General features: G+C 43.2%; 1 long non-coding RNA gene across 1 annotated transcript; it reads right to left on the bottom strand.

Annotated features, from left to right (window-relative positions):
- Positions 9459–10460, bottom strand: LOC109835900. Its single transcript, XR_002245726.1, has 2 exons — positions 10416–10460; positions 9459–9839 (listed from the first exon to the last, which is right to left on the bottom strand). It is a non-coding gene; the product is annotated as an uncharacterized LOC109835900 (long non-coding RNA).

The following is a 25730-nucleotide window of genomic DNA, read 5'->3' on the forward strand; positions in this document are numbered from 1 at the left end:
AACGTGCGACTCTTGCAGGGGCCAACAAGGCAATGTTTACTCAGAAGAAAACGCGTCGGACAGACGAACGCGTTATACCTGAGAACCCATGTGAGCAGCCGATAGGTTACTCCGACTGCAACGTCAGTGAGTTGTACTATCAGGCTGGGGGTGCGAATGAATCTCGAAAGAGAAACACCCGGGAAGCGGATTCTCACTGTCCGTGTACCAAATTTACCAGGGCAGTATTAGCAACATGTAGCTGTCCCAAGACCGCTCCGCAGAGGGTCTCGATATTCGAGAGAATTTCCGGTGGAACGACGAAGCCCAAATCAAGGCATTTACACCAAAGAGGATCGGCTGTTCGAGATGATGAACTCCCAGAAGTTACCATCAACAGACCCTAATTTCTCTCCAGGAAGAAGAGTCAGTCCGGGAATAACCCAACGAATATCTCAGCTTCAGCTAGAAGCCGTTGGTCATAATGATTACCAGGGTGTCCATGAAGGAATCCATTCCGATGACGAACTCTCGGATTCTTATTCCGCAATCGCCTCTGACGATACAACGTCTAGCATAGGGCAAGCTCGAGAGGTGTTCATGGTCAACACCGAGCAGATAGCCAAAATCATTGAAGAGGCCCTGGCTAAGTAGAAGGAAATCTTCAAGTTTGAAATGAAAATGGCTATGCAAGAGATGAGACAAATGCACGACCAACAAATCCGAGCTTTGTCAAATCAGCTAGTGGAATCCAATCGTCGCACCCAGAACGCTGCAGTCAACAGCAATCCGGAAGTGGTCGAAATCATCATGGCCGACGCACCGCCCCAGAATACTGGGGGTGGCCCCACTAAAAATAACAACACTGGGGGTGGACCCACCAGTAGTGACAACACTGGGGGTGGCCGTATGATTCCTCTCGAAACTTATCCAAAACAGGATATGGGTGAGGCCGAAAAGATAAAGGAGCTCGAAAGAAAAATCGAAGCCCTGATGTCTGTTCGGGAGGTGAAGAGGACCGGCATTCCGTGTCCTTACCCGAAAGAGTGGGATTCGATCCCGTACCCGGCAAAGTTCAACCTAATCAACTTCACGCCGTGAAACAAAGAGACGGAGAGTCGGTGGATACCTTCATCAAACGCTTCCGCAATCAGGCAATGAACTGCAAGGATCCCGTCACGGAGGAATTCATCTTGCAGACTTGTCATAACAACTTGTCCATTAACATCTTGGACGTTATGGGAATAGAGCCGTTCAGTACCTGGAAAGAATTGAAGGTGCGCGGAGAACAGGCCGAACGCTTCCTCAGAAGGAGGAAGGCCGAGAAGAGCCAACCGATGGTTAGCCCTCTGAATTCGAGTCTCGTACCTCATGATGAAGGGGACGCACCTGCAACAGTTATTGACGATAATCAAACGCCACAACAGCCGCTCCGAAGACAACAGAATACTTCGGATCGAGAGGCCCAGGAAGAGTACTCGTTCAAAGACGAAGACATTCCCACCATCTTCGAGTCCCTTCTCGAAAACAACAAAATCAAGCTCCCGCCCACCATGAATCAGGAGGAAGCTGACGATCCTGCAGATCCAACGTACTGCGCGTACCACAGGAGGAGCCTCCATCCCACTAAGGATTGCTTTGCTCTCAAGAATAGCATCCAAACCTTGGTTGAAGCCGGCGTTATAACGCTAGGGTAAGCCAATTGAGAACGGCAATACTCCGACAAGTATAAGAGTATAAACTGCTCCTTAAAACTCCGACAGAGTATACGAGTATAAACTGCTTCTCAATCCTCCAACAGGTGCATGAGGTTAAACTGCTCTCTACATACTCCAATAGGTATATGAGTCTAAACTGTTTCCTACTTTTGACGGGAAGTTCCTGGAGAATATTACGCTAATATTCTTAAGGATAACCCGGTCAAGTAACTGAGAATAATATCCGAACCAGTTCCGCAGAGGAAACTGGGATATTCTTAAGGATAACCCGGTCAGATAACAAAGTCAAGCCCAGCTCCAAGAGAGAAGCTGGGGGTGGATAAACCAATGCATCGGGAAGTTCCCGGAAGAATACCACATGGGTATTCTTAGGGATAACCCAGTCATTGTGGAATTGACAAATAAGAAATCTACATTCGAACTCTGAAGGTTAGAATGTCTCTTCAAAATTCTCTAACTCTTATGGGTTATTTTCGTGAGATGGGATCCAATCCTCTGATAGGTTAATCTTTCCTCACCAAACCATCCGCTGATCAAATCAAACGACAGGGGATCCACCAACGTTTCCATTTGCCCGTCGTTGGCATTTCTCAGACTTAACGTGCTAGGTCCTAAACGCCTAGCATTAAAGTCTCCCTTTGAGTGATAATACGAGTTGGTACTTTCCTTGCTACCCGTATTCCACTTTCTCTGCTTTCTGGTCAAACCTGTAAAAGTTAGGACCAAAGCCGCAATCCTCTCTCGATTCCCCCAATGAACGAGAGGTCCACTTTCAAATCGAGTGATCAAACCTTCCGACAGTTAGGGTCATCTCAAACTCCGGCTTGGTCAAACCTTCCTACAGTTAGGACCAAAACCACAATTCACTCTCGATAAACGAGAAATTTATCTTTAATTCGGTAATCAAACCTTCCGACAGTTAGGGTTATCCGAATCTTTCCGATTCTCGGAGTGGAGATCACACTCTCAGTTTCACCTTTCCGGATTCTGGGGGTGGAGATCCCACCTCGAGTTTCCTTTCCAGCTGTAGATAGAATATAAAATTCTTCCTCTTCAGCACCGGGAGATAGAATATAAAATTCTTCCTCTCCCGTTTCTCAGTCTGTCTTTGCTTTTAGAAAAGACATGATTCTCAACTTCCAATCCGGGCACTCGATGCACGGGGAATTTCATCCCAAAGCCTAAGTAGGGATGAGTCAATACCTAACACGTGTTGCCGGGTAGCCTTTTCCCATAACAAGGGCGAAGCCTATGTATTCAACATCATAGCACAAAGTCTAAGAGATCTCACTCTCTTAGCGCAACGTTACATACGGAACGGATTGAGACAATCCGCATACTAGCCCGACTCAAACGGTAGTCGGTAAAGGCTAATCAAATCCGTTGAAGGCTGAGGATTAGCCAAAAATCCTAAAGTCAACGCCTAACACGCGTTGCCGGGTAGTCTATTCCTGTAAGAAAGACGAAGTCTACGTATTCAATATCGTAGCACTAAAAGGGTTAACTCTTTTAGCATAACGTCACATGCGGAACGGACTTAAACAATCCGCATGCTAGCCCGACTCAAACGGTAGTCGGTAAAGGCTTGTCAAATCCGTTGATGGCTGAGGATTTGCCAAAAATTCTATAAATACAAGTCATTGACGTATCAACTCCACTAAGTTGGTCTCGTGACTTGAGCACCCAACAAATTCAGGATAAAATCCACACATGCAGATGAATCAGCTTTAACAGTTGGTCCTGCAGCCCCAACATTCGGGACCGTGATGCTCCAATACCTTAAGAGCTTAAACTGTGTATACTCCAGCAAACGTACGAGTATAAACCGTGTTAATGGCGATTCAAAACCCTAGAGTCAACGCCGGCCAACGCGTAACCCTAGGTCAACGCCGATCAACGCGTTGCGACAAAGTCAACACGCGGTGGTCCGAAACCCTAAGCCAGCACGATGTGGCGTAGGTAGTTCAAAGTCAACTCAATGACACGAGCCAAACTCAATTCATCAGCTGCAGACTCGAGACTCCAACGACGGCCAAGCGATAAACGCAGTGCCGGAAAAACTTCGGCTATTCGTCAAAGCATCGAATAGACCGAAAATCGAAGGAGCCAAGAGTTGAAGTTAACTACAGGTCCTTACGCCGACTGAAGGCTAGACCAATCACATCCAAAGTATTCCAGCCTCTTCTATAAAAGAAACGAGTCCGGAATACTTTGGAGGGGGTATCTGTAGGCATCAAAAACTGCCTATAGGTCTTCACAAATGGTTCAGTGTTAAAGAACGACGATGAACGTCACTACCCAACCCACAGGAGTCCAATCAACGTCGATGAACGACTGAAGTGAATCGACGAGCTACGTGAGCAGACAGGATTTCGGAACAACGAAGACCCGGACCAATCGAGAACCCGGCACTATTCATAAAAAGGACAACGCCCTCGTGCCTCGACCACTCTATAGATAATCCAACCACCAGAGCGGATCGAATTCTTCGTCAAGCATCCAACGCACCTGGAATCACTCAAATCCGAGTCCGGACGAAGAATTTACGGGGAAAACAATCAAACACCTCAACGGATGTCTCAGAAGTTCCAAAACACCCCCAGGGGTGTCTCGGAAAATCCGAGACACCCCAAGGGTGTCTCGGAAATTCCGAGACACCCTAGGGGTGTCTCGGATCTGTGGAGACACCCCCTGGTGTCTAGACCCCCTAGAGGCCCCCTATTGCCTATAAATAGCCCCCTTGGGCCTTTGTTTTGGAGGGGGAATTTTTGGAGAGCCTTGGCGAAGCCCTGCTGCAGTGAAGAGTGACCGTGAGCTTCAACAAGGAGAGGAGAGGTCTACATCAGCGCCTTCATCACCCGTTCCCTCTTGGCCTTAGTATTAGCCCTTGGCGTTAATACTAAGAAGAGCTAATATCTCGCTTAGCCGAGATAGACGCTTTATAGCTTCTAGATCTCACGCGGATCGACGAAGCTCTGTCCGATTTATCCGGATCAGATCTGATTGCCCCGGTGGTCCACGGATATCAACGTCCCCGTCACAGGCCAAAGACCCACGCAATGATAAACAGATCTTGCGTTTGTTTGAAAAGAGTTGTATTTCTTTTGTTTTCATTGTGTAGGAGTCTTATAAAAAGGCTATCTTTTTGTTTCATTGTAACGATTGAAGTTGTAATGAATGCAGCAATGAATACAACAACTTTCCCCACAAACACTTGGCGCTCAAAGGAAGTGGGTTCGGCAGAAGGAGGTGGGTTATGTTGTTCTCCATTGCAAGTCAGGTTAGTTCAACTCTTTGCCCACCACCTGTTTGTTGAATTTACGCTTAGTGTTCTCTCTTATCAATATTTGATTTTGATTTTGATGATTGTTGGAAATTCCAACTGCCTGGCAACCTCAAAAGAAGAGCGTGCTCACGTGTCTGCCCAACCTCAAAACCGCCAGCGGTGGAGTCAATAACCAATACTGCACAGTCAGCTTGAGAGGTACCGGTAATCATGTTCTTGATGAAATCACGATGCCCAGGAGCATCAATAATAGTGCAGTCGTATGTGGTGGTCTCAAACTTCCATAGAGCATTGTCAATGGTCAGCCCTCTTTTATGCTAGCATTTCTCGATATTACTTTCATGTATTTTGCTTTGGAAATGCACGATAAGTTAGAATTGACAGTTAATAAAATTTTCTTATCATGCAATCATTGATTGTGACATTTATTTGTGCAGGAGCGTAGATTGTAACATTTTTATGGTGGGATACATATATTCCATCATCAATGGCACACCTAACGTAACGCACAGCTACCCCTCAATCAGAAACCATTCGTCAATGCACACTAACTTTCCAATCAAATACATGAGAGAATCCCCCACTATTGGCATTCGATCAGATCTTCGCATTGCTGTCACATTGCAACCCAAACGGCAAATCAACTACAGCCTGCACTATGATGTACCAAGTAGTATCCAATGTATCGTGTTGTATGAAATTTTCTATATTATGTATATATAGATGATTTGTGTGCATATTGTATCAAATGCACTATCCAATGTATCATGTTGTATCAAATTTATCAGTGTAACTAGTAGAAATGTATCTAGTAGAAATGTATACAACGTTTCGATAGTGGTGATTTTGGATTATTTCCATTCAATCTTCATGGATTATTTTCATTCAATGTTATGCACTTGAGTTTAGTGGTTGATAGATATGAATATCTGTAATGAACTGATGCACTGATTGAACTGAAGAAATTTTGATGGTAGGTTGTGTTAACTACAACCTATTGGGCAATATTATGTGTCGCGTGACCAATTATCTACCTCGACGAGGGGTACTCGCTCAATTTTTAGATTTTGATAAAGTATAGCACTTTATGGGAAAGTATAGCTCAATTTTTAGATTTTGATAAAGTATAGCACTTTATGGGAAAGTATAGCAGCTTATTGATAAAGTATAGCACCTTATTATAAAGTATAGCACTTTATGGCAATAGTATAGCACCTTATCGATAAAATATAGCACCTTATGGTCGCTGGAAATTCAACAACTTATTGTGTTAAGTCAAATCAATTTTTTTAGGGCAATGCAAACACTCGACGACCTACGTGACGTGTTTATTGACCAATCATCCACCGTGACGGGGGGTCCTCGCGCAATTTTGAAGCTTCTGGACAAAGTATAGCACCTTATGGGAAAGTATAGCACCTTTTGGCCAAAGTATAGCACTATATTACAAAGTATAGCACTTTATTGGGAAAGTATAGCACCTTATTGGTAAAGTATAGCACCTTATGCTTTCTGGAAATTCTGCACCTTAAGTGTCTAAAATCAAATCAGTTTTTTTCGCCGTGACGAAACCTCTCGACGACCTACGTGACGTGTTTATTGACCAATTATCCACCGCAACGGGGGGTCCTTGCACAATTTTGAAGCTTCTGGGCAAAGTATAGCACCTTATGGGAAAGTATAGCACCTTTTGGCTAAAGTATAGCACTATATTACAAAGTATAGCACTTTATTGGGAAAGTATAGCACCTTATTGAAAAAGTATAGCACCTTATGTTTTCTGCAAATTCTGCACCTTAATTGTCATAAATCAAATCAGTTTTTTTCGCCGCGATGAAACCACTCGACGACCTAGGTGATGTGTTTATTGACCAATCATCCACCGTGACGGGGGGTCCTCGCGCAATTTTGAAGCTTCTGGGTAAAGTATAGCACATTATGGGAAAGTATAGAACCTTTTGGCCAAAGTATAGCACTATATGGCAAAGTATAGCACTTTATTGGCAAAGTATAGCACCTTATTGGCAAACTATAGCACCTTATGCTTTTTGAAAATTCTGCACCTTAAGTGTGTAAAATCAAATCAGTTTTTTTCGCCGCGACGGTGGATGATTGGTCAATAAACACGTCACGTAGGTCGTCGAGAGGTTTCTTCGCGGCGAAAAAAACTGATTTGATTTTAGACACTTAAGGTGCAGAATTTCTAGAAAGCATAAGGTGCTATATTTTGCCAATAAGGTGCTATACTTTGCCAAAAAAGTGCTATACTTTGCCATATAGTGCTATACTTTGGCCAAAAGGTGCTATACTTTCCCATAAGGTGCTATACTTTGCCCAGAAGCTTCAAAATTGCTCGAGGACCCCCCGTCGCGGTGGATGATTTGTCAATAAACACGTCACGTAGGTCGTCGAGAGGTTTCGTCGCGGTGAAAAAACTGATTTGATTTTAGACACTTAAGGTACAGAACTTCTAGAAAGCATAAGGTGCTATACTTTGCCAATAAGGTGCTATACTTTCCTAATAAAGTGCTATACTTTGTAATATAGTGCTATACTTTAGCCAAAAGGTGGTATACTTTCCCATAAGGTGCTATACTTTGCCCAGAAGCTTCAAAATTGCGCGAGGACCCCCCGTCACGGTGGATGATTGGTCAATAAACACATCACCTAGGTCGTCGAGTGGTTTCATCGCGGCGAAAAAAACTGATTTGATTTAAGACACTTAAGGAGCAGAATTTGCAGAAAGCATAAGGTGCTATACTTTGCCAATAAGGTGTTATACTTTCCCAATAAAGTGCTATACTTTTTAATATAGTGCTATACTTTAGCCATAAGGTGCTATACTTTCCCATAAGGTGCTATACTTTGCCCAGAAGCTTCAAAATTATGCAAGGACCCCCCGTCGCGGTGGATGATTGGTCAATAAACACGTTACGTAGGTCGTCGAGAGGTTTCGTCACGGCGAAAAAAACTGATTTGATTTTAGACACTTAAGGTGCAGAATTTCCAGAAAGCATAAGGTGCTATACTTTGCCAATAAGGTGCTATACTTTTCCAATAAAGTGCTATACTTTGCCATAGAGTGCTATACTTTGTCCAAAAGGTGCTATACTTTCCCATAAGGTGCTATACTTTGCTCAGAAGCTTTAAAATTGCTCGAGGACCCCCCGTCACGGTGGATGATTGGTCAATAAACACGTCACGTAGGTCGTCACGTCACGTAGGTCGTCGAGAGGTTTTATCGCGGCGAAAAAACTGATTTGATTTTAGACACTTAAGGTACAGAACTTCTAGAAAGCATAAGGTGCTATACTTTGCCAATAAGGTGCTATACTTTGCTAATAAAGTGCTATACTTTACAATATAGTGATATACTTTGGCCAAAAGGTGCTATACTTTCCCATAATGTGTTATACTTTGCCCAGAAGCTTCAAAATTGCGCGAGGACCCCCCGTCGCGGTGGATGATTGGTCAATAAACACATCACCTAGGTCATCGAGTGGTTTCATCGCGGCGAAAAAAACTGATTTGATTTAAGACACTTAAGGTGCAGAATTTGCAGAAAGCATAAGGTGCTATACTTTGCCAATAAGGTGCTATACTTTCCCAATAAAGTGCTATACTTTTTAATATAGTGCTATATTTTAGCCAAAAGGTGCTATACTTTCCCATAAGGTGCTATACTTTGCCCAGAAGCTTCAAAATTGTGCAAGGACCCCCTGTCGCGGTGGATGATTGGTCAATAAACACGTCACGTAGGTCGTCGAGAGGTTTCGTCATGGCGAAAAAAACTGATTTGATTTTAGACACTTAAGGTGCAGAATTTCCAGAAAGCATAAGGTGCTATACTTTACCAATAAGGTGCTATACTTTGCCAATAAAGTGCTATACTTTACAATATAGTGCTATACTTTGGCCAAAAGGTGCTATACTTTCCCATAAGGTGCTATACTTTGCCCAGAAGCTTCAAAATTGCGCGAGGATCCCCCGTCACGGTGGATGATTGGTCAATAAACACGTCACATAGATCGTCGAGTGTTTGCATTGCCCTAAAAAAACTGATTTGACTTATCACAATAAATTGCTGAATTTCCAGCGACCATAAGGTGCTATATTATATCGATAAGGTGCTATACTATTGCCATAAGGTGCTATACTTTATAATAAGGTGCTATACTTTATCAATAAGCTGCTATACTTTCCCATAAAGTGCTATACTTTATCAAAATCTAAAAATTGAGCGAGTACCCCTCGTCGAGGTGGATAATTGGTCACGCGACACATAATATTGCCCAATAGGCTGTAGTTAACACAACCTACCATCAAAATTTCTTCAGTTCAATCAATGCATCAGTTCATTACAGATATTCATATCTATCAACCACTAAACTCAAGCGCATAACATCGAATGAAAATAATCCATGAAGATTGAATGGAAATAATCCAAAATCACCACTATCGAAACGTTGTATACATTTCTACTAGATACATTTCTACTAGTTACACTGATAAATTTGATACAACATGATACATTGGATAGTGCATTTGATACAATATGCACACAAATCATCTATATATACATAATATAGAAAATTTCATACAACACGATACATTGGATACTACTTGGTACATCATAGTGCAGGCTGTAGTTGATTTGCCGTTTGGGTTGCAATGTGACAGCAATGCGAAGATCTGATCGAATGCCAATAGTGGGGGATTCTCTCATGTATTTGATTGGAAAGTTAGTGTGCATTGACGAATGGTTTCTGATTGAGGGGTAGCTGTGCGTTACGTTAGGTGTGCCATTGATGATGGAATATATGTATCCCACCATAAAAATGTTACAATCTACGCTCCTGCACAAATAAATGTCACAATCAATGATTGCATGATAAATTTTTTTTATTAACTGTCAATTCTAACTTATCGTGCATTTCCAAAGAAAAATACATGAAAGTAATATCGAGAAATGCTAGCATAAGAGGCTTCATACCACTTTCAAAGGAATCATCTATAAGCTTTTATGCAATATCAATTCTAACTTATCGTGCATTTCCAAATCAAAATACATGAAAGTAATATCGATTTTGATGTCGTAATGCTTCGAATTATCAAAACCCACAAGAACAATAAGAATCTGAAGGACCACCAAGCAATAAGAAAATTAGAATTTTTATGTTACAACTCGTCACCATTCCCAACACCAACAAGTAAGAATAATCACCTAGTAACTTTGTACGCTTGCAAAAAGAGGGAGGATTTTCACATCAATCATCAACTCTAAGGAAAATTCTATTCATAAATGCAAGCAAGAACTATAGTTCTAATTTTAAAACATAATGTCCAGAGAGGAACCATAGTTATGTAAGTCATGGTTGATATCTCATGAATGTACATATCTTATGAGCAATTGAGCATCAAGTAAAAGTTACCTTCACTTTTTCCAATAGCTTTTTGGCATCAGCGTTATTTTTGAAACGATCACGAACAGGCTGCAAGTTGTAGGTTCATGAGATTTTAGAATGACAGAACAATAAATTAGAATTTGAGTAACCAACAATCATCAAAATCAAATATTGATAAGAGAGACAAGCTGACAACTTGCAGTGTTGGGAGCTGTCAGGAAATGTGAAATTGAGAGTTTCGAGAAGGAAGCTTCTGAGATGAACAAGAGGTCATTCAAGTATGCATGGGTTCTTGACAAGCTCAAGGCCGAGAGGGAAAGAAGCTCCTTACAAAGCCAGGCGGTCTTCGACCTCCGCCATTACTCCGAGTGCTCCTCAAGCTCCGTCCACTGGCGGCAATGACAAGTGCTTCAGGTTGATGGGCGAACTACAGGGAGTCAATGTCGAAATCATTGGTGGGCTATTCATCTACTTCAAGGTCGACGGTGGTGGGTGACGTGGCGGCGAGGGGAGATAGGGGCAGTGGATGCAGAGGTTGATGGGCTTGAGGGAGGAGGGGAAGTGAAGGGAGGGAAGAGGAGGAGGTTGGTGGTAGTGGTTGAGGGGAAGTGAAGGGAGGGAAGAGGAGGAGGAGGGGAGAGGGAGAGATCTCTTCTGAGCTCAGATGGAGGAGGAGGGGAGAGGGGGAGATCAGTTGGGGATGAATGGTAGTTTAGGATTTTTCAATTTTTTTGGATAAATACAGTACAAATAATGGGTGTATTGTACATTTGGGTTTAAAAATAAGTGGGATGTGATATAGTGGGTCTATTGATGTTTTGAAAAGTGAATGTGTTTTTAAATAAGTTGGGGTAAAACTTTGGGTTAAAAGAGGATTTTCCCTTTTTTAAAATATGAGAACTTGTCAGGAACAGTTTCAAACTTTTATATTATTATATTATATAGTGACATCACTTTTTAAAAATCCCGGATCCATCACTGCTAGCCAGACGCACCTTTTCAAGCTATACTACTTCTCCAAACAATTTTATCAAAATCAGAATGCATTGATGAGCGTAGTAACAAGCGCCTTTTATGCCTTTATTATATATGGTGCTATGAGCTTTACTAACATCACAAGATGAGATTCCTTTGGCATCATTCGTGACCAATATCCAACCAAATGGCTGGCTACCTCAGTACACATATCACTCATGCAATCACTCTCTCACCCCTAGTCTTATCTCCGCACTTCTCTCTTCAAACATTTCCATCACAATGAGAAAACTACCGTCCAATGAAGATGATGAAGAAGACAAAGGAGGAGAAAGCCTCTCCTCATGCTGGGGACATCTTAATCCTGCTTCGGCGTGGCAAAAGCTAATTAGGCGATGGCGAGCAAGAAGAAGAGGAAAGATGCATGTAAGTAAAGGAAGTTTTAAATATGCTCCGTTAAGCTATGCACATAACTTTGATGATGGGTGTTTTGATGATAAGGAGGAGAATTCAGGCCGTAGGTTCTCGTCTACGTTCGCTGCTCGGCTCCCTCGTAGTCCATGAGCGAATGTATTTTGTTGTTTTTATGTATATAACTTTTGTGACTTACTTGGGTTATATAAGTGACATGTATGGCTTGAAAAATATATTGTCCGTGAGATTACAATATTTTTTGTTTTTTTCGGTATATACTTCTTTCTTTTTTATTTGGCGTAGAGAAATCTTGCAATTTGACCAAAAGGTATGTAACTAAATTTTCTAATCTTATACATATGAGCTTGTAACTACTAATACCCTTTTTGTGCGTGCTTTGTTTCCTCGATCTTCTTGCGCTTGTATGTCTTGGTTACTGGGATTCTAATTAATAACAAAAACATAGCACTCGCATCATAGTAGAACTAACATTTGGATTTGAATTTCAAAATTGTAAATTCTAGAAACGAATTACATATTCAGATCAATTCCTTAAATCCAAGCACAACCTCATTTGATTCTCAATACAGAAGAGAAAACAGTATCATCATAAGAAGCGATCACACATGCAGACCCCTGTTTTCTCGAACAAAAACAGTACTTGGCTTGAACTGAGGTCTTTCTGCGACGGTGCAACCTATACAGACTGTTGTTGTTCTAGAAAGTAACAGAGATAGGACTCCTGCCAACATGCTTCTTAGAAATCCACATCAAATACCCCTTGTGGATGAGCTAGAATTAATTACTTGCATTCCTACTAAAAATCATCTTAAACTTCCTCTCCTGATTTACCTTCCTAAACCTCAACTTCTTCTCGGTTCAACCACCACCGAAACCCGTATCGGCACCTTCACCACCGCCCAATACATCTCCTTGGCCTCTCCAGCACTCTTCGCCGTCCTCGTCAAAGTCACCGACGATTTTTGCCAAACCAAACACCACTGATACTGACGGATAATTCAGCTCAGACTATGCAATACTTCCGACGCTCGAACAATCAATTGGACTTCCCGCAATTATCTTCACTTGTGTACTGTTATACCCAAGTCCACAAAGATAAAGTAGGTAGTCATGTGGAAACATGTCATAAACAAGCCCAGGAGTTTTTTTTTTTTTTTTTTTTTTTTTTTTTCAGGGTTCACATGCCCGGCTCCAACCGCGAAAAGATCCATATCGGAAGTTCACTCTCGTCGATGATTGACTTCTCACTGTGATCCAACGGATCAGCAGTTGTCACGATCAATAATTTAATCGAAACCGGGGACTAAATTGGATGTATATATGCTCTTCAACAAGTTGGAGATACTGCTTACAAGTGGTGCCGATATAAGGATGTGCCCGATAAAAAGTTGAATAGCATTCCGCTATTGTTCAGCATCGACGGCCACCATGCTCGGTCCTCTCGAAAAGAACGAGATGATCGCAGGATCGCGTGATTTCTTCTCAATCAGCATCCCTTCAACGATGGTAGCGGCTGTCGAGTTGGTTGTCGAGTTGATGTGTCTTGAGCTTAGCTCCATTGGCGAGAATGACGCCCGAGATTTTCTACTTCAATTAGGTTGAATTTTATTTCAAGTTAAAATTTTTTATTTCTCGTTCAGTTGGATTGATTGATTGATATGGACACTTAATTATAGAGAACAGTTATTGTTTATTTTAATTTAATAAGTTGATATTTTGTGGTACTTTTGTTAGAAGTAATTTGTAAGTCTCTAGAACACTCTACAATAATCTTGTAATATGTAAAGATTCTAGAAACAAGTAGGCCTAGAAATATGATGCAAATAAGATATATCTAGAAGAGTGGTGTATTATACAATACTCTAGAATGTTTCATATAAAATATCTATGCTCTAGATAGTTCTATATGTGCCTATAAATAGGCAATGGATGTAAGCATTGGAAACAAGCTTTGAAGCAATTCATACAAAGTTTCTTCAAGTTCTTAACCTCTTCTCATTTTCCCTCCTATTTCCTCCATTCTCAATCCATCCCGCTTCCTCAACTCCAACAAATTTGGTATCAGAGCCATCCTTTTCCACCTCAAATCAATCTTGAAAGCATTTAGCCTTTCACTACCATTCTAATTAGAATAATTTTAGAAATTCTCTTTATTAGAATAATTTTAGAAAATTTCAATCGTCAGAGGTTTAATGTTAACATGACGAAATACAAGATAGAAATACACTATAAATAGGCAACCCCAGCCTGATTTAGCTGGGGTTCAGGGGGCTACATGATTTACGGGAAGTATCTCTTAAGGAACTTCCCATTGATTGGCATCATGAGCCTATCTCCTTTTTGATTGATGAGACGATAAGCTCCATTCGAATAGACTGACTCTATTACGAAGGGCCCTTCCCACTTAGGATTGAACTTCCTTTTGGTTTTGTGAGTCATCACCATGGGTCGTCTGTTGGCCAAAACTAAGTCACCTTTCTTGAAAATCCGTTCCTTGACCTTTTTGTTGTAGGCTTTGGAAATACGGGCTTGATATAGCTCAATCTACTGCTGAGCTTGAAGTCGTTTGTCGTCTAAGGCTTCAAGTTCTTGCAGACGTCGTTGATGTTTTCTTCTTCTGTTAGTCCCGTTGTAATAGCAACTCTCAGAGAAGGGATCTGGATTTCCAATGGCAACACAGCCTCGCAACCGTATACCAAAGAGAATGGTGTAGCTCTTATAGGGATCCTCACCGTTGTGCGGTAAGCCCACAGACATTCTCCAAGTCTTTCATCCCAATCGCGCCGGCTCTTGGAAACAAACTTTTTGAGAAGCTTCACTATGGTTTTGTTGAAAGCTTCTGCAAGACCATTTGCTGGCGGATAATAAGCCGTAGATGCAACACTTTGGATTCTGAATTTATCACAAAATCTCTGAAACCCAAAGCTGACGAATTGTGTCCCATTGTCGTGAACTATTCATCTTGGGACTCCAAAGCGATAGATGACGTGATGTTTGATGAACTTGATCACGTTTGAAGTCTTGACTTCTTTTAACGGGATTGCCTCCGCTCATTTGGAGAAATAGTCGGTCACAGCTAGAATAAACCGGTGCCCCTTGGACGTCGGAGGGGAAATCGGCCCCACTATATCCATACCCCACATTTCAAAGGGCCAGGACGCCGTTGTGGGGTGTAAGTTCCCCGGTGCTTGATGGATGAAGTCCCCATGAATTTGGCATGCGTGACAACGTTTAGCGTAGTCAACCGCATCCAAGAACATCTTTGGCCAATAATAGCCAATTCGTCGGAGGCGATCCCCTAATTTAGCTCCGGGCTGATGAGCTCCACACATTCCGTCGTGAGCTTCTTTGAGGGCTTCTTTTGCTTCCTTCCGAGAGAGGCATCGAAGCAAGACTCCATCATGTGATTTACGATACAGGACTTGAGACACTGCATCGTAATAGAATCGGAGGGCTTTTCGTTTAATTGCAGCCGCTTCCTTAGGATCATCAGGCAGAATTTCATATAGGGCATAGTCGATATACGGGAACTGCCAATCCCTAGATTCGAACTCTATAAATGTCGTACAGACTTCTCCCGACATCATCTTGTCTGGGTTTTCCTCCATGGGGATCTTGGAAAAGCATAGTTTCCGTCCCGCGACTGGAATCGTTGTTTCAGCTCCAGGTGGTAATGCTAATGAAGTTGCCAAGGAGGCTAGAGCATCCGCATACGCATTCTGAGCTCGTGGTACATATTCGATAAAGAAACCTTCAAACTTTTAAGCTTGCTCTAGCACTACGAAGCAATACGAGATCAAATCCTCATGACGTACTTCGTATTCTCCTCGGACTTGATTAACAATGAGCTGAGAGTCACCATAAGCCTCGAGGTGCTGAATATTAAGTTCTTTAGCAAATTGCATCCCTAATAGCAGAGCATTGTACTCAGCTACATTGTTGGTGCAAGGTTCGATTAGGGAAAATCCTCTTGGGATTACGTGACCGTTCGGAGAGATTAATACTACTCCTACTCCCGCGGTGATTGTTCCATGAGGATTTGCCCTGGATGCACCGTCGAAGAATAACTTACACACTTGCGTAGCTTCTTGGGTAGCGCAAGCTTCAGCTACCTCGTCAGGTAATTCTTCATATAACTTAGACGTTCCCGATACTGGATGATCGGCTAAGAAGTCTGCCAGTGCTTGACCCTTGACCGCCTTTTGAGGCATGAACTGCATGTCGTATTGCGACAAGAGAATGACCCATTTTGCAAGCCGGCAATTTAGAGATGATGGTTTCGTCATCAGAACTCTCAAAGGATTCACCTTAGAGATGACCTGAATGGTTTGTCCAACTAGATAATATCGTATCTTTTGGATTGCGAATACCAAGGCGAGACATTCTTTTTCGACCGGATTATACCGGTGTTCGGCTCCCATCATAGTCCTGCTCAAGTAATAGATGGTTTGCTCTTGACCTTGATCATTGTTCTGGGCTAACAAAGCACCGAGAGAATGATCCATGGCCCTCACATATAACAGGAATGGTTTTCCTGATATCGGGGTCATGAGAACTGGCGGTTGAGTTAGATATCTCTTAATCTCCTCGAATGCTCTTTGACACTCTGCATCCCAAACAAAGGATATTCCTTTCTTCATGAGCTTAGAGAAAGGTTGGCAGCGCCCTGACAGATTTGATATAAATCTTCGAATGTAGGTCAGTCTGCCTTGCAAACCTCTGAGCTCTTTGAGATTCTTCGGAGGTGGCATGTCTTGGATGGCATGCACTTTCTTTGGGTCAAGAGAGATTCCTTTGGATGTGACGATAAATCCTAAGAATTTTTCGCTTGATACTCCAAGGAACGATTTTGTCGGATTCATCTTCAGCTGATGTGATCGCATGATCTCGAACATTGTCTTCAAATCTGTAAGATGATCGTCTTTACATTGGTTCTTTACTGCTATTTCATCAACGTAACACTCGATCTTCTTTCGTAAGTGTTCGTGAAAGATTGTGTTCATTGCACGTTGATAAGTTACACCTGCATTTTTTAGGCCGAAGGGCATCACTGTGTAGCAATATACCCCCAGTGGTGTTCTAAAAGTAGTATGCTTTTCATCTTCCGGGTGCATCTTGATCTAATTGTACCCGGAGAATCCGTCCATGAAAGACATCCTTTCATATCCGCAGGTGTTATCGATCATGACGTCAGTGATAGGAAGAGGAAACTCGTCTTTTGGACAAGCTACGTTAAGATCGCGGAAATCAATGCATATCCGGACCTTACCGTTCTTCTTGGGAACTAGAACAATGTTGGCCACCCAGTCAGGGTGTTGCTCTTCCCTAACAAAACCTGAGTCTATAAGCTTTTTAACTTCTGACTCAATTGATTCCATGATCTCTGGACGAAACCTGCGTTGTTGTTGTTTAACGGGTTTTGCATCCGGATCGATGTTGAGATGGTGCATGGCAACCTTCGGGTCAAGGCCAGGCATATCTTCATAATTCCAAGCGAAGACATCTATATATTCTCGAATGAGAGATATAAGGTCCTCTTTTTCGGATGATGACAGGTCTTCGGCTATAAAGATAGGCTTGGGGTCAGACTCATCTCCCATGTTGACCTGGATCACCTTATCTTCAGTGGGTGGTTCGCGTTGTTCGAAGCGCATATCCCACAAGATGTTAAGACGTTTGATCCAAGGATCGTCGGTTGATTCGACTAACTCTTCGTCACCCCATGCATCTTCATCGAGGTGACTAGTTGAAACCATGTTCACAGTCAAACTTTTAAAGAAAGGTCTGACACTGACGTTGGATTCCCAGGAAGATGTTCCGGATGAATGATCCTGACGCAGATAATTACTGATCTCATTTTCTGAGGCAGGGGGAGTCGTGATATAACCTAAGCCCCTTCCAGTTTTTTGATAATAATCCGGAGGCTTTCCTACAGGGGTTAGAGACTTTCGGATTTGGGTTCGCCTATCTTTCCCAAAATTTAAACCCTATTTTTCATTAAAATTATACCCCATTCGTTTCATTAAGTGTATAGAATTGGGTTCGTGGTAATGGAATTGGGGAACTCCGTCATCTTCCTCTGAACTTCCTCGTTTGAGTTGTTCGGGTTTGACTTTACCAAAACAGATCGGCTTCTGCCCTTTCCTTTTGGATGGGACTTTGAAGAAAGCCTTCTGTGCGTCTTCTACTTCTTCATCTGAAGCGAAGAATGACTTGATTGGCAACGTAAGTGATGCTTCTGTGCACAGTGCATGCCATGGGTTGGTACCTGCACTAGAATCATTCTCTATTGGTTTATTTTTAGAGGACACATCAAACAAGTACGCCAAAAGAAAGTCTTCATTAATGCACCATTCACCCTCGCTCGGTACATTATTATTACTCTCATCCTGACCCATTACATCTAAGTTCAATTCCCACGGACAATCTTCTTCAGGATCTGGTTCGATATCAGTTTCATTGCCACTGTCAACATCTTCCTTCTCCTGAGATTCCAAGTAGAAAACAGAGTCGGTGTGAAAGTTTTCCACCCCTCGGAAAGGGTATTTTTCCGCGATTAGGGTTCGAACTTCTCCTTCATCATTAGCATACTTCATGACCTGATGTAGGGTAGATGGGACAATGCGGTTTGCATGTATCCATGGTCGTCCTAATAACAGATTGTAGGACGTGTCCACATCTATAATATAACAAGTCACTTCGGACTTGAGATCTCCAATTTGGCATCTGAGTTTGATCTTCCCCAGGGGCCGAGTGCTGTTTGCATTAAACCCGAAGATGGTGGTCTGGGTAGTGTGCAACCTATGCATAGGGATTCCTAAGACCTGCATGACCCTATAAGGCATGATGCTGAGTGCGGAGCCCGGGTCAACCTGGACACGACTGATTTCAGAAGATCCGATATACCCCGTGTAGTACAAAGGTCTGTCGTGTTTGTGTTTAACCTGCATATCTTCTTGAGTAAACGATATACAGGGTAAACTTCTTGCAGCTTGTAGACATTGTCGACAAGTTTGATCTTCAGAAGCTTCGGGAATTGGAATGACTTGGGTGATGAAGCTCTCTGTATTTTTCAACGCTTCAATTAGAGCTTCCTTGGTGGATTTGGACAACCTTAGGAGCTCATATAGCGTAATTCTGGCTGGTATGTTGGCCAACTGTGCCATGATATTAAATTGGAAGGGAGTGCTCGACTCTCCGGATTCCTGGTGGAGATTTCTGTTAAACCGGAGTTCTTTTTGTTTTCCCTTATCAGCCGGCTTTTTTGGGACAGAACCCCCAGCGTCTTGGGCCTGTTCCTCAACTTCTTGAGCATTCTGGCCGTAGTCTTTCAAGTAAACCTTTCTAGACCGAGTGCTAGGGTTGTCCCCCGGGTATGCTGCCAGGGCAATCCTCTCTTCTTCTGAATCTGTGAGGGTCTTGAGGTGATCATCGTTCTCAGTAATGGAGGGACTAATCATGTTAGAAGACTTAGCCTTTCCTCCTTTCTTTTTGGACGAGGTATTCATCCACTGTTGGTCTCCCACTAAATCAGGGTGGACCCACATGATTTCTCCTTTCGAGGTGGTGAGGGGTATCAACCCCTTGTCCTTCTGACTGTGCAAGTCAGTATTCTTCAGGCGCATTTCTCCCTTGTGGATGGGGACAACGCCATCTGTGGTCGCCACTGGAGGGAAGTCACCAAACTGGACTACTATCATGTTGGTAGAGACAGTCTTTTGCTCAGGTTTCAGAGTGAGCACCTTGGCGTCCACCAAATTCTAGAGAATGTCCTTAAAGATGTAACATCTTCTGGTAGGATGCCCCAGGAACCTGTGATAGCGGCAGTAATTAGGGTCATCTACCTTCCCTGCCTCCTCTGGCTTCCTAATTTCGGGAAGCTGTAACTTGTTGTTCTTCCGCAGTAGTTGGAACAAGGTGTCCACATGCTCCTCCTTGAAGGAATATTGTTTGGGCACTTTTTGCTTATTGAGTGCTTTGCCTTGCTTTGTGGGCGGTGGTACTTGCGTGTAGTCAGCTGCTAAGGTCTCTTTTCCCTTAGACCGCTGGGCGTTGTTCTGATTGCATTGCTGTTGCGGTTTGGGCTGCGCAGCTTCTTTGGCTTTCACCCGAGCGACAATCTCTTCAGCTTGTTCTACTTGCGATACCAGTTGTCTCTAGGAGCGACATTCTGCTACCCCCATCTGAGCAAGGAGCTGGGTCTGTAAGTTGTGTCTGCATGTTTCAACCAAAGTTGATTGAGTCATACCTGAAGGGCATCGCAATGCCATGCTGCGGAATCTCTCAACATAGGTCTTGATAGATTCTCCCTTCTTCTGCTTAGTGGCGAGAAGAGTCGGGACTGAGACCTCTGTGTCGTCTTCAAAGAATCTGGTTAAGAAAAGCCTTTCCAAATCTACCCATTTCTGAATAGATCCAGCAGGCAGTTTCATAAACCACTCAAAGGCAACACCTTCGAGGGTCCCGATGAATAGCCGAGTCAGAATGGCGTCGTTTGTCACTACATCTTCAGTCTGAGACTTGAAGTAGTAGATATGCTGATTTGGTGATCCTGTACCATCGAAAGGTTGCAATGTTGGAGCTTTAAACTTCGGTGGGTATGGAGCTGTATCCCACTCAGCAGGGTAAGGCCTCACCACTCCTTCTTCGCGGAGCTCATTTCTGTTGGCGATTGCATTGAGGCGAGCTTCCAGTTCATCCATTTTAGTGGACTGAGGGTGTAGTTCTTTTTCCACCTCCTTCTCACCTTCAGAAGAGGATTCTAGGTTGTGAGTCTCACGATCTGAATGTTCGTGTGCTTTTTGCTTTCCCTTTGATGTTGTCTTCCGGGAAGACTCATGTTTTTGGCCTTTATCTGCCAGAACTTGGACCAACATGTCCTTCAATTGGAGAAGTGTCTCCTGTTGCGCCTGGAGCATGACATGATGTTCGTCCACTCTTTTGGCTATGTCCTTGGGATTTCCCGCCATGTAAGCAGAAACCTCTTGTGCTCCGACAGAGCTTGAAGATTGAGATTCAGTTATTGCCGAATGTTCATCACTTGTTATAATCCCTTTGGCTAACTTTTGATAGTTAACCGGACGAATAGCTCCTGTCCGAGTCCGAGTATGCCGATATACTCCTTCGAACTGGTCACAAATTTCCCTAACAGTTGGGGAATGACTTCTTTGCGACTCGTCAGAATCGGAATGCGAGGCTCTTCCTCTGCCGATCATGTTGATAGTAACCTCGGGATAGTCGATTTCAGAGGTCTTCTTCTGTGTCGCCGTTCGTTTGGGAGGCCTAGTGACATTCATCAACCTATTAAACACCGATTGCCTAGGCGTCGGTGAGCAACAGCTACATTCGGAGAGGATAGCGGATATGACCGCTCACATTGGCATGAATGAGCCACTTGCTGTGTTGGCCTTCCTCTTGATAGCAATTCACGCAGGTCAGAGACTTGAGAAAGATCTCGTGAAGGTGGGGATAGAACCCCCTGCCCTTGGGTGGGTTGGACATGAACCTTAAATCCATGCTGTCCCCCTTGAACCTTACGGACCATGTCGTGTTCTTGAGACGAAACACGAGGATCGCGTTTAGGTTTATAAACACGAGGTCGAGGCCTGTGTTTGACTGATTGAACAGATCCTTGTGGATCTTGTCCTGATTGAACGCGTACTTGTGGTGTGCGTCTTGATGTTGAAATAGACCCCTGTGGGTCTTGTTTTGATTGAACGCACACTTGAGGTGTGCGTTTTGATGATGAAACGGACCCCTGAGGGTCGTCCTTTGTTTGAACGCACACTTGTGATGTGCGTTTGGTTGATGAGTCAGACCTCTGAGGGTCTGGTTTTGATTGAACGCACACCTGTGGTGTGCGTTTGGATGATTGAATAGACCCCCGGGGGTCGTGTTTTGGATGAACGCACCCTTGTGGTGTGCGTTTGGCTGCTTGAACAGACCCTCGAGGGTCGTGTTCTGACTGAACGCACGGTTGTGGCATGCGTTCGGATGATTGAACGTGCCTTGGGAGGTCACGTTTTGGGACGCACTCTTTAGGTGTGCGTCTAGATTGAACAACACGCCACTGAGAGTCGCATTTGAGCTGGATAACTCGAGGCTCATAGTCAGGTTCATTGCCACGAAGTGTGCGTTTTGGAGCAGAAACACAGAGTTCGGGCAGATTTTCAGAAACGCAGTTCTTGTGTTGGGCCGTAGCTCGGCTATTCCGCAGATATGCTCACCGCATGGATCTTCTCCTTCGTCGAGCGACGTTTTTCTTAGCTTGTTTCAACGCCTTGGCCGCAGCGTCGTCGGCGTTGGTTGGGTTTTCCTCCGACATAGGTCTCTTTTGACCTATTATGTGCCGTAATGATATGGGTGAGGAATCTTTAACTCGCAAAGCGAGTTTAAGGTCTTAGCCAAAGGAGAGGGCTTTCTTTGGCATCTCAGCAGTAGTGATGACCTCCTTAGAGACCCTGTGGGTATCACGCCTAGCTTTAGGGCTAAGCGACCCAGAGGAGAGGGCCTCCTCATACTTGGCTTGGTCGAACTCTACGACGAGAGTTTCGACGGTGGTTCCAGTAAGGTGAACGTCGGATTGCGCCACCACTTCTTCGTCAGAGAAGCTAGTCCCCAGCGGAGTCGTCATCTTTTGTTTGTTGGAAATTTGCGGTAAAAAGACAATGAAAGAAAAATTGACTTGTATTCCTCTCAAAATCAATTACAATTTGGATTCCGATTACAAAAGAGAGGAGAATGAATTTGATTCTCCCCTTTGTTTAAAACTAGGTTCTTCTCGGTAGCGATGGAGTGCCTCCTTCGATTGCTTGTGTCGAACTTGCTCTTCGTTGACGATCCGACCGTCTTGGTTCACTGGAACGATTGACTTGTTTGATGAATTCGGTTTAGAACTCTTAACAAGTTTAATAAACTCAGAGCCTTAACAAGTTTAATAAACTCAGAGCGAGTTGAAAACTCTGAAAAGAGTTGTTGAGAACCGAATAACTGACTTGGTGTAATTACCTTGTCTGAAAAGAGTTGTTGAGAACCGAATAACTGACTTGGTGTAATTACCTTGCGTTGCAAGCTTAATTACCGATTCTTAAATGAGTTTCAGAACTCAGAGTGAGTTGAAACGCTGTAACAAAGTTGTTAGAACCGAAGATTCGGTTAATAGCCAAGTAAATTCGCCGTTGGTGGAGGGATTCTTCAAGATTTGATTAACTAATTGCTGATCAGTTCTTTGATCTCTTGGAAAATCGCCTTCTCTGTGCGGTTAAGCTGCTGAGATTTGTTAACCTTATATGGTTTTGATACCAGCACACGTCAACCTCCTACTCAATTGAGTAAGTCGGTTATTTATAGGGGGTCAGGGGTGTAACTAACCCCTAAATCCGCTCCTAAGTGGGCGAAAATCCCTCAGAATGTGGGATAACGGTTTTGAGGCCGTTCGACTTGTGTTTGAACAAGTCAAAATGCCCCAGTTGGCATTCTGGGCTTTAACTCTGCGTCCAAAGCTTGAGACGCAGAGTTAAATCTCTGTTAGAGATTTGGAACGCACAGGTCGCTTCGTGTGTTGAGTTCTCAACTCTGCGTTCTGGATTTAGGATGTAGTGTTGAGTGTTTGCCAAAGAACGCACAGTTCGTGCGTTTTGTGTTTTAACTCTGCGTTGCAGATTTGGATGTCTGTTGGAGAACGCACAGTCCGTCTGTGTTTTGAGAAACGCAGAGGTGAGTTCTGCGTTTGAGAGAGGTTGTTGACTTGTAACCTCGTCCATTGTAACACTGCAAAGGCTACCGCTTATTGATCTTTGCCTGTTATAGGATATGAGAGTCGTCAGATTGTAACTCTCACTGTTGATTATGAAGGTAACTGAATAGAGTTTTCATCAGCTGTCGGAAGTGTCGTTGAATTATAACTCTTCTCTATCTGTGTGAAAAGTCCTCTATTTGTAACCTTCATTGGCACGAAAGCTATTTGATTGTAGCTTTCATCGTTGAAGCTTGACGGGAATCAATCATCCATAGTGACTTTTTAGACGAATATTTGCCCACAGCTCTCTACCAAGCAACTCACCAACCAAGTCCAACCTTTTATTTCTGAAATTATTACACTGCTCATCAGCATCTCTAATAGTTGCTAATATAATATTAGTCGTGTTGTTGTCGCAACCATCAAGATCAATCATCTCAGAGATGAGGTTGTACTTGTAGCGATTGTAGAGTTGCGGATGTAGTGATTAGAAAGTCGTCTGATTGCAACTTCCATTGTCGGGGTTTAATAGGGATTAACTATCCATTGTGATTTTTAGACAGCCTACAGTCCATATCTATTATATGCATTGAATCTATTCCAAACTGACGAGCCAATTCCATCACTAAAAATTGAATGTATATCACTATTTCGAGGGTGAGTAGTCATACTCTCTCCACTCCTATGCTAATGAATATTGATGTAACCTTATCCAGGGCACTGCGCATAGAAATTGAGGGTCGGTTTTGGATTTAATACTTTTTGTTAATCATGTTGCTCATAGATGAATAAAAATCCAAGTCAATTGAAAATCATAAACTGGATGAACAAATACAACTAAAAATTTAAATTAGGAAGTAGAGTGAAGAAACAGACCTTTGTCTTTGCGGGGGTAGCCAGGCGGCGGGGTTTCGCTGCCCGGAGACTGAGTAAGGTCGTCGAGGTCCCCGCCGACCTCGAAGGTGAGCTCGGGGTGGAGGTTCCGGAGGTTGTAAGCTAAGGTTTGGGATTTGGACAGGGTGCAGTTAGGAGGAAGCAGGAGAGGGAGGGGCAGGCGGAGAGGTGGGCGGAGGGGTGGGCAGAGAGGTGGGTAGAGGGGAACAACTTGGGGGAAATTTTTACAGGATCTCTCATAAGATTGGGGGGAAATTTTAGAGGGGAAGAAGTAGGGGAATCACCAGATCCAGATGAAAAAATCACTCTCATAATTCCGCTGCCTATCCTCGCGTGAGAAGGCGGAACACAAGCTTGTTCCGCCTTGTTAGGAGGAATAGTTAACCCGTGGTTTGACGGGATAAATGAGCTGTTGGGATCACGTGCGGGTTTGTTAACCCTTTTTCATTTTTTTCTGTTTGGCAGGCTAATGGAGGGTTAAACCCTCTTAACCCCTTATTTATCCTCTTGCCAAACGCAACGCTTGAGATTAAAAGTAGTGGTCTCTCCACTAATTTTTTGTAGTGGAGAGGATCCAAATCCATTGAATAGGATTCAGATCCTCTCCACTACAAAAAAAATAGTGGAGGGACCACTACATAATCATAGCCATTGATTATCTAGTTGATGGTTATGATTTTTTCTTTTAGTGCAAATTAGGAATGAGTGCAATACACGGGGGTATGGTAAGTGTTAGATTTAGATTGTATCATAACCGCCTACTAAATAATCAACGCTTGAGATTAAAAGTAGTGGTCTCTCCACTACTTTTTTGTAGTGGAGAGGATCCAAATCCAAAAATATAACGTCATCATGCATATAGGAATAGGGATCTAAACAACATACAGTTAACATTCTCACACGCACACACACTCTCTCTCTCACACATCAGATTTTGATAACAGATGCACGGCACCCATCTCAGTAAAATCAACTATATATAGTTCATTTTTAATTCAGAAAAGAGAACAGCAGCATCCTAGGAAGCACTAAAACAGTACTGGACTAGAACTCGGGTCTTACTCTAACCTACGGACTATTGTTCTAAAACGTAACGGAGATGGGACTCCTCACAACATGATTCTTAGAAACCCACATCAAGTACCCTTGCGAGTGTGACCCTGTCGCATTACTTGAATTCCGACTAAAAATCATCTTAAACTTCATCTCCTGATTCACCTTCTCGAACCTTAGAACATTCGGTTCAACCGTCACCGAAGTCCCCACCGGCGAGCTCACCACGGCCCAATATGTCTCCTTCG

Source organism: Asparagus officinalis, chromosome 4, assembly GCF_001876935.1.
Source record: "Asparagus officinalis chromosome 4, Aspof.V1, whole genome shotgun sequence".
Taxonomy (NCBI): Eukaryota; Viridiplantae; Streptophyta; class Magnoliopsida; order Asparagales; family Asparagaceae; genus Asparagus; species Asparagus officinalis.